The 6,326-nt window shown below is 39.9% G+C and overlaps 1 pseudogene; it reads right to left on the bottom strand.

The window, feature by feature from the left end:
- Nucleotides 1-388: 388 nt before the first annotated feature.
- LOC136382883 (proteasome activator complex subunit 1 pseudogene) lies at nt 389-5,909 on the bottom strand (annotated as a pseudogene).
- Between the last annotated feature and the right edge of the window lie 417 nt (nt 5,910-6,326).

Genomic DNA, 6,326 nt, shown 5'->3' with positions numbered 1-6,326 from the left:
CCATTCTGGCTCCTTCTCCTCACTCTTACTCATCTATATGCATCAGTGCTTCTCAGGCAATCTTCCCAAACAGCATGCTTCTCCCTCTTCTCTTTCAGTGAGAAATATAAAACCTTTCTCCCCACTAGTATCTTGACCACTTTTTGGGCTTTTTTTTTTTAATAATTTTTCCTACTTGACTTCAGGCATATAGTATTTTAAAGGCAGGATCATTTAGAGACTAAATATTTAACTTTGTTTTCTTGACCGTTATGACTATATTTATTGTGTCTAAGAGGCAAAGTGAAGGAGAAACCTCAAAAGGTGGAAGGGGGGGACAGAATCTGGTGTTCCCTGTCAAAAAGACAGGAAGCCTCTGCTGGACCCACCACAGTGTAAGAGAAGGCTCTCAATAGATCATTCCCTTTGTTTCTCTCTGGGGCTTCCTAAGCTTCTTAAAGTTCTTCATGATGATGTCATATAACACAGCAGATGCGTTTCTGATTTCCATGACCATCATTAATCAGATGTCCCGGTAGTCTGCCTCATCCAGCTTGTATACAAGCTGCCAGTGATCACCCACATGGGGCTGCTTGGCTGCTCTGGTCACGGCATCACCCCACTCAGAGAAATACTTGGAGATTTGAGTGTAGAATCCTTCCAGCTTGGTGTGAAAGCTGGTCATCAGCTCAAACACCTTCTGCTGGACAGCCACTCCAAAACAGTTTCCATCCTCAATCCGAAGTATCTGTAGCTGTAACCAGGTGGCGACTAGGTTAAGCTGCTCAATGATATCCTTGATCTCAGGATTTAGGCACTGCAGGAGGATCACAATCTTCACATTGCAGTACACTGGGCCACAGAGAAGACCTTTGTCGCCATCTTCTTCTTTTCGTCCTTGTCTTCTCCTGTTGTTTCTTTCACTCCTCCTTCTCTTTCTCCATGACTGGATCAGGCACTGGGATGGCCACTGGGGTCTTCAGATTGCTCAGGTTGGCTTCGATGAGAGCTGCTCCTTTAAAAATGCATTCAACTCAGAAATCTTCGTGGGGAAGTAGCTCCCAAGCAGGTTCTCTGTCTTGGTACACCGGTCTTCATGGAACATATCCACCCCACCTCCCCGGCCGCATCCCCTCTCCTGGCAGGAGAACACCACCAGTCTTCCCAGGGCTCAGATGCTCCAGGCAGGAGGTGTACGTGGGCTAACGATTTAACTTCTAATGGGCAAGCACAGTATTTCCTGCCATTGAACGTCCTTTGGTTAGATATCGTATCTCTTCTTGGTTCAATTTCTTCTATTTCCTTCAACCCTTAAAAAAATCACATTTATTAACTTTTTTTTTCTCCTGGGGAAAACATGTCCTTTTATAAAAGACAAAGGGAGTCTAAGGTATTGTCCTTCTCTGTTTTCAAGTTAAAACACAAAATATTAAATAACTGAATCTTATGATTTGTTTTTTTTTTATACCATAGATGGTCCATATGACATTTAAAAAAATTTAGCCCAGTGCTTCATAGGGCTATACATTAAAATGTCTTAGTACTGCCCTGGCTGGTTGGCTCAGCGGTAGAGCGTCGGCCTGGCGTGTGGGGGACCTGGGTTCGATTCCTGGCCAGGGCACATAGGAGAAGCGCCCATTTGCTCCCCCCCCCCTCCTTCCTCTCTGTTTCTCTCTTCCCCTCCTGCAGCCAAGGCTCCATTGGAGCCAAGATGGCCCGGGCGCTGGGGATGGCTCCTTGGCCTCTGCCCCTGGCGCTAGAGTGGCTCTGGTTGCGGCAGAGCATCACCCCTGGTGGGCGTGCCGGGTGGATCCCGGTGGGGCGCACACACAATAATATTTTATAATATCATGCTTTATTCATCTTTTTTATTTCTTAATTATTCTTTACAATTTTATATTTAAAAACATATCCCAGGTGTTTTATTTCCTGAACATACTATATAGTTCACCTTAAGTCATACGTTTGCTCTGAAATGCCACCAAATTATACAGTGTGTCCGTAAAGTCATGGTGCACTTTTGACCGGTCACAGGAAAGCAACAAAAGATGATAGAAATGTGAAATCTGCACCAAATAAAAGAAAAAACCCTCCCAGTTTCTAGAGGATGTTGTGGCAGTATGTGCGCATGTGCAGATGATGATGTAACACCGTGTATACAGCAGAGCAGCCCACGGTCATGCCATTCGAGATGTGGACGGTTCAGAGGAAAGTTCAGTGTGTTCTGTGGCTCACAAATTCGAATCTGTGACCAAAGTGCAGCATGAATATCAGCGCGTTTATAACGAAGCACCACCACATAGGAATAACATTACTCGATGGGATAAGCAGTTGAAGGAAACCAGCAGTTTGGTGGAGAAACCCCGTTCTGGTAGGCCATCAGTCAGTGATGAGTCTGTAGAGGCTATACGGGATAGCTACCTAAGGAGCCCTAAAAAATCTGTGCGTGAGCTCACATCGAAATGTACTGAATAGGTATGAAACTGGGGAGAGTTTTCCTTTTACTTGGTGCAGATTTCACATTTCTATCGTCCTTTGTTGCTTTCCTGTGACCAGTCAAAAGTGCACCATGACTTTACGGACACACTGTATATTCTCTCATTTTCCCCTTCTTTCCTTTCTTATTCTTATTCCACTTTTTCTTCTCTTCCTTTCTCCTCTCTTCTATTAATTTTGATACTGTGCTGTTTTGCCTTCTCCCTACCCCCTTCTCTTTACTTAGTTCATCACTTTATCATTGTTACATGGTAGTAACAATTTCTTCTACCGCAATGATTCTCAACTGGGAGAAATTTTTGCCCCCAAATGACATTTTATAATAATGTGTGAAGATATTTTTGGTTGTCACAATTGGTGGTGAGTGCCACTAGAATCTACTGTGTGAAGACAAGGAGCCCCCACCACAAATAATTATCTGGTTTAAAAATGTCAATAGTGCCAAAATTGAGAAATACAGCTCTACCCCAAGGCCTTATACATAAACCCCAGAGCTGGTTCTAGTTAACACCACACTCTTTCTTTTTAAATATGTTCACTCTATTACATAGAGTAGTATGTTCTCAAATGTTCTGTTTTTTTTTGTTTTTTGTTTTTTTTTAGGAGAGAGTATACAGACCACGCATTAAGTGAAAGGTCTCATGAAACGTTCAGGTTGACATAAAGGTTGTATTTTTCACACATCATATCTGCTGCTATGAACCTGGCCAGGTACCATTTTCTAACTGTGATCAGGTCACATGTAGGTGTGGGCTATAAAAAGGGCCTGCTACACCATAAGATAAATGTCTCAAAATGGAATGAAGAGTTTAGAAAATTTCTGCTTAGATCCTGATGTACCCCTCACCCCTCTGAACTCATGTTAGGTATTATTGAGGATTAAACCCAGAGGCAGATTAAGGTGGTTTGAGGCCCCGGGCACAGAAGAAAATATTGGGCCCCTTAAAAAAAAAAGAGAAACAGGGAAAATAAAAATACATATTAACCATATTTTTAAAAAAATAAAAAAAATATTATGTACTGTTAATGTTAAAATTGCATGTATAAAACCAAACTTGGTGTCATTAGAAAAAAGTGTAAAGTTGGGGTTTTGTGGGGCCCTTCAGAAGTCGGGGCCCAGGGCACATGCCTGGTGCACCTGCCATTAAATCTGCCTCTAATTAAATCTATCTTTCCCCACACTGTAAGCCTGCTTTGAGCCCTGGACCTTACTTACCTTTGAATCCTCTAGCTCTGTGCCTAGCAGAGGTTGTTACAATAATAAATTTGAATACATGTTTTTAAGTAACACACCATGACCCTCTCTAGCTCATTCCTCTTGATACTTAGTCTCATTCCCAGCCAACTACTGATTATGGCATGGAAAACTGTACACCAGCTTACCTGACACACCATATATTTACATGATTTCAATGAGAAAATTATGTATCTAAAAAAAAAACATCTTTTTTTTTTTTTTTTTAAATAAATTTTTATTGATGTTAATGGGATGACATTAATAATTCAGGGTACATATATTCAAAGAAAACATGTCTAGGTTATTTTGTCATTAAATTATGTTGCATACCCCTCACCCAGAGTCAGATTGTCCTCCGTCATCCTCTGTCTAGTTTTCTCTGTGCCCCTCCCCCTCCCCCTAACTCTCTCCTTCCCTCCCTCCTGCGTCCTCCCTCCCCCCACCCCTGGTAACCACCACTCTCTTGTCTATGTCTCTTAGTCTCGTTTTTATGTTCCACCAATGTATGGAATCATGTAGTTCTTGTTTTTTTCTGATTTACTTATTTCACTCCGTATAATGTTATCAAGATCCCACCATTTTGCTGTAAATGATCTGATGTCATCATTTCTTATGGCTGAGTAGTATTCCATAGTGTATATGTGCCACATCTTCTTTATCCAGTCTTCTATTGAAGGGCTTTTTGGTTGTTTCCATGTCTTGGCCACTGTGAACAGTGCTGCAATGAACATGGGGCTACATGTGTCTTTACGTATCAATGATTCTGAGGTTTTGGGGTATATACCCAGTAGAGGGATTGCTGGGTCATAAGGTAGTTCTATTTGCAGTTTTTTGAGGAACCACCATACTTTCCTCCATAATGGTTGTACTACTTTACATTCCCACCAACAGTGTATGAGGGTTCCTTTTTCTCCACAGCCTCTCCAACATTTGCTATTGCCCGTCTTGTTGATAATAGCTAATCTAACAGGGGTGAGGTGGTATCTCATTGTAGTTTTGATTTGCATTTCTCTAATAACTAATGAAGCTGAGCATCTTTTCATATATCTGTTGGCCATTTGTATTTCTTCCTGGGAGAAGTGTCTGTTCATGTCCTCTTCCCATTTTTTTATTGGATTGTTTGTTTGTTTGTTGTTGAGTTTTATGAGTTCTTTGTAAATTTTGGATATTAGGCCCTTATCTGAGCTATCGTTTGAAAATATCAGTTCCCATTTAGTTGGCTGTCTGTTTAAAAAAAACCATCTTTTACAAATAAATAGCCACATTACTTCCCTCTGTTATTCTCTCCCTTGATTTATCTTGAGAAATAATATTTGATATTTTAATATTTCTGATAGGTTTTCTCATATGAATTCTTTTTTAAAATTTCTACTGATTGATTGATTTTAGAGAGAGAGGAAGGGAGGAGAAGGAGAGAGAGAGAGAGAAAAATATCAATTTGTTGTTTCACCTATTTATGAATTCATTGACTGAATCTTGTATGTGTCCTGACCAGGGATTGAACCCACAACCTCGGTGTATTGGAATCATGCTCTAACCAATTCAGCTACACAGCTACACACCTACACAGGGGTGAATTCTTAATTTTATCTTTTTCTATGTAGTTTTTTCTTTCTACTATAGGTAAATAATTTCAGCAATATTTTAACCCAGCAATTACTCATCTCAAATCCAACAATCCTTTGTTCTGTTATTGCATTCTCCAAACTTTGCACAGATAGTAACTTTGCTTATTCTTTCTTTTTTAATCTGGGACCTGTCTACACAAATTTTTCTCATTGTTTTCTGTGTTCCCTTCCCCCTTCACCTATGTTTTATCTGTATATTTCTATAGCTTAGAATATTGACTTTATTCAGTAAATCCTGTTTTTAATCCCTTACCTGTGCAAATTTCTTTCAAATTCATAAGATTTTTATTTAAACATCTGGTCAAATTCTCAAAATTAATAATAGCTATTGTAAAATACCATAGCTTTTATTTTATACAACAAAATAGCACAGACATTGTTACTTTTCAATTCAGAAACCATTCTTTTCTGTTTTCCTTCTTAATGAGAGAGTCTATCTTCCAAAATGGTACTCAAAGTGCCAAGTGCTTGCTGTCCAAATCTCCCTAACAACTAAGGATGTTTTGCAAGTAATTTCTTACCATAAAAGATATGAGCGAGTCATCAGAAAAGGTTCTGGGCAAGCCCATGTTCTCTAACAACACTCTTCTCCTGAAATGGGACATTATCTTATGTAGAAATGATGCTTAGGACAGTAAAGCTCCATTGGCCATGGAGAGATTTTTGTCAATACTCTAGACCAGTGGGATAAATTGGTGTGAAAAATTTTATCCTTATTGGCATTGTTATATCACAGAACCAATAATTTATGATGATATTCATGAGGCTGATAATAGCTGACATTCTGGGGGATTTACTATATAGATGTGTGTCCGTAAAGTCATGATGCACTTTTGACCGGTCACAGGAAAGCAACAAAAGACGATAGAAATGTGAAATCTGCACCAAGTAAAAGGAAAACTCTCCCAGTTTCATACCTATTCAGTGCAGTTTGATGTGGGCTCACGCACAGATTTTTTAGGGCTCCTTAGGTAGCTATCCCGTAT

Source organism: Saccopteryx leptura, chromosome 11, assembly GCF_036850995.1.
Source record: "Saccopteryx leptura isolate mSacLep1 chromosome 11, mSacLep1_pri_phased_curated, whole genome shotgun sequence".
In the NCBI taxonomy this organism is placed as follows: Eukaryota; Metazoa; Chordata; class Mammalia; order Chiroptera; family Emballonuridae; genus Saccopteryx; species Saccopteryx leptura.
This window is presented reverse-complemented; position numbering and strand designations above follow the sequence as displayed.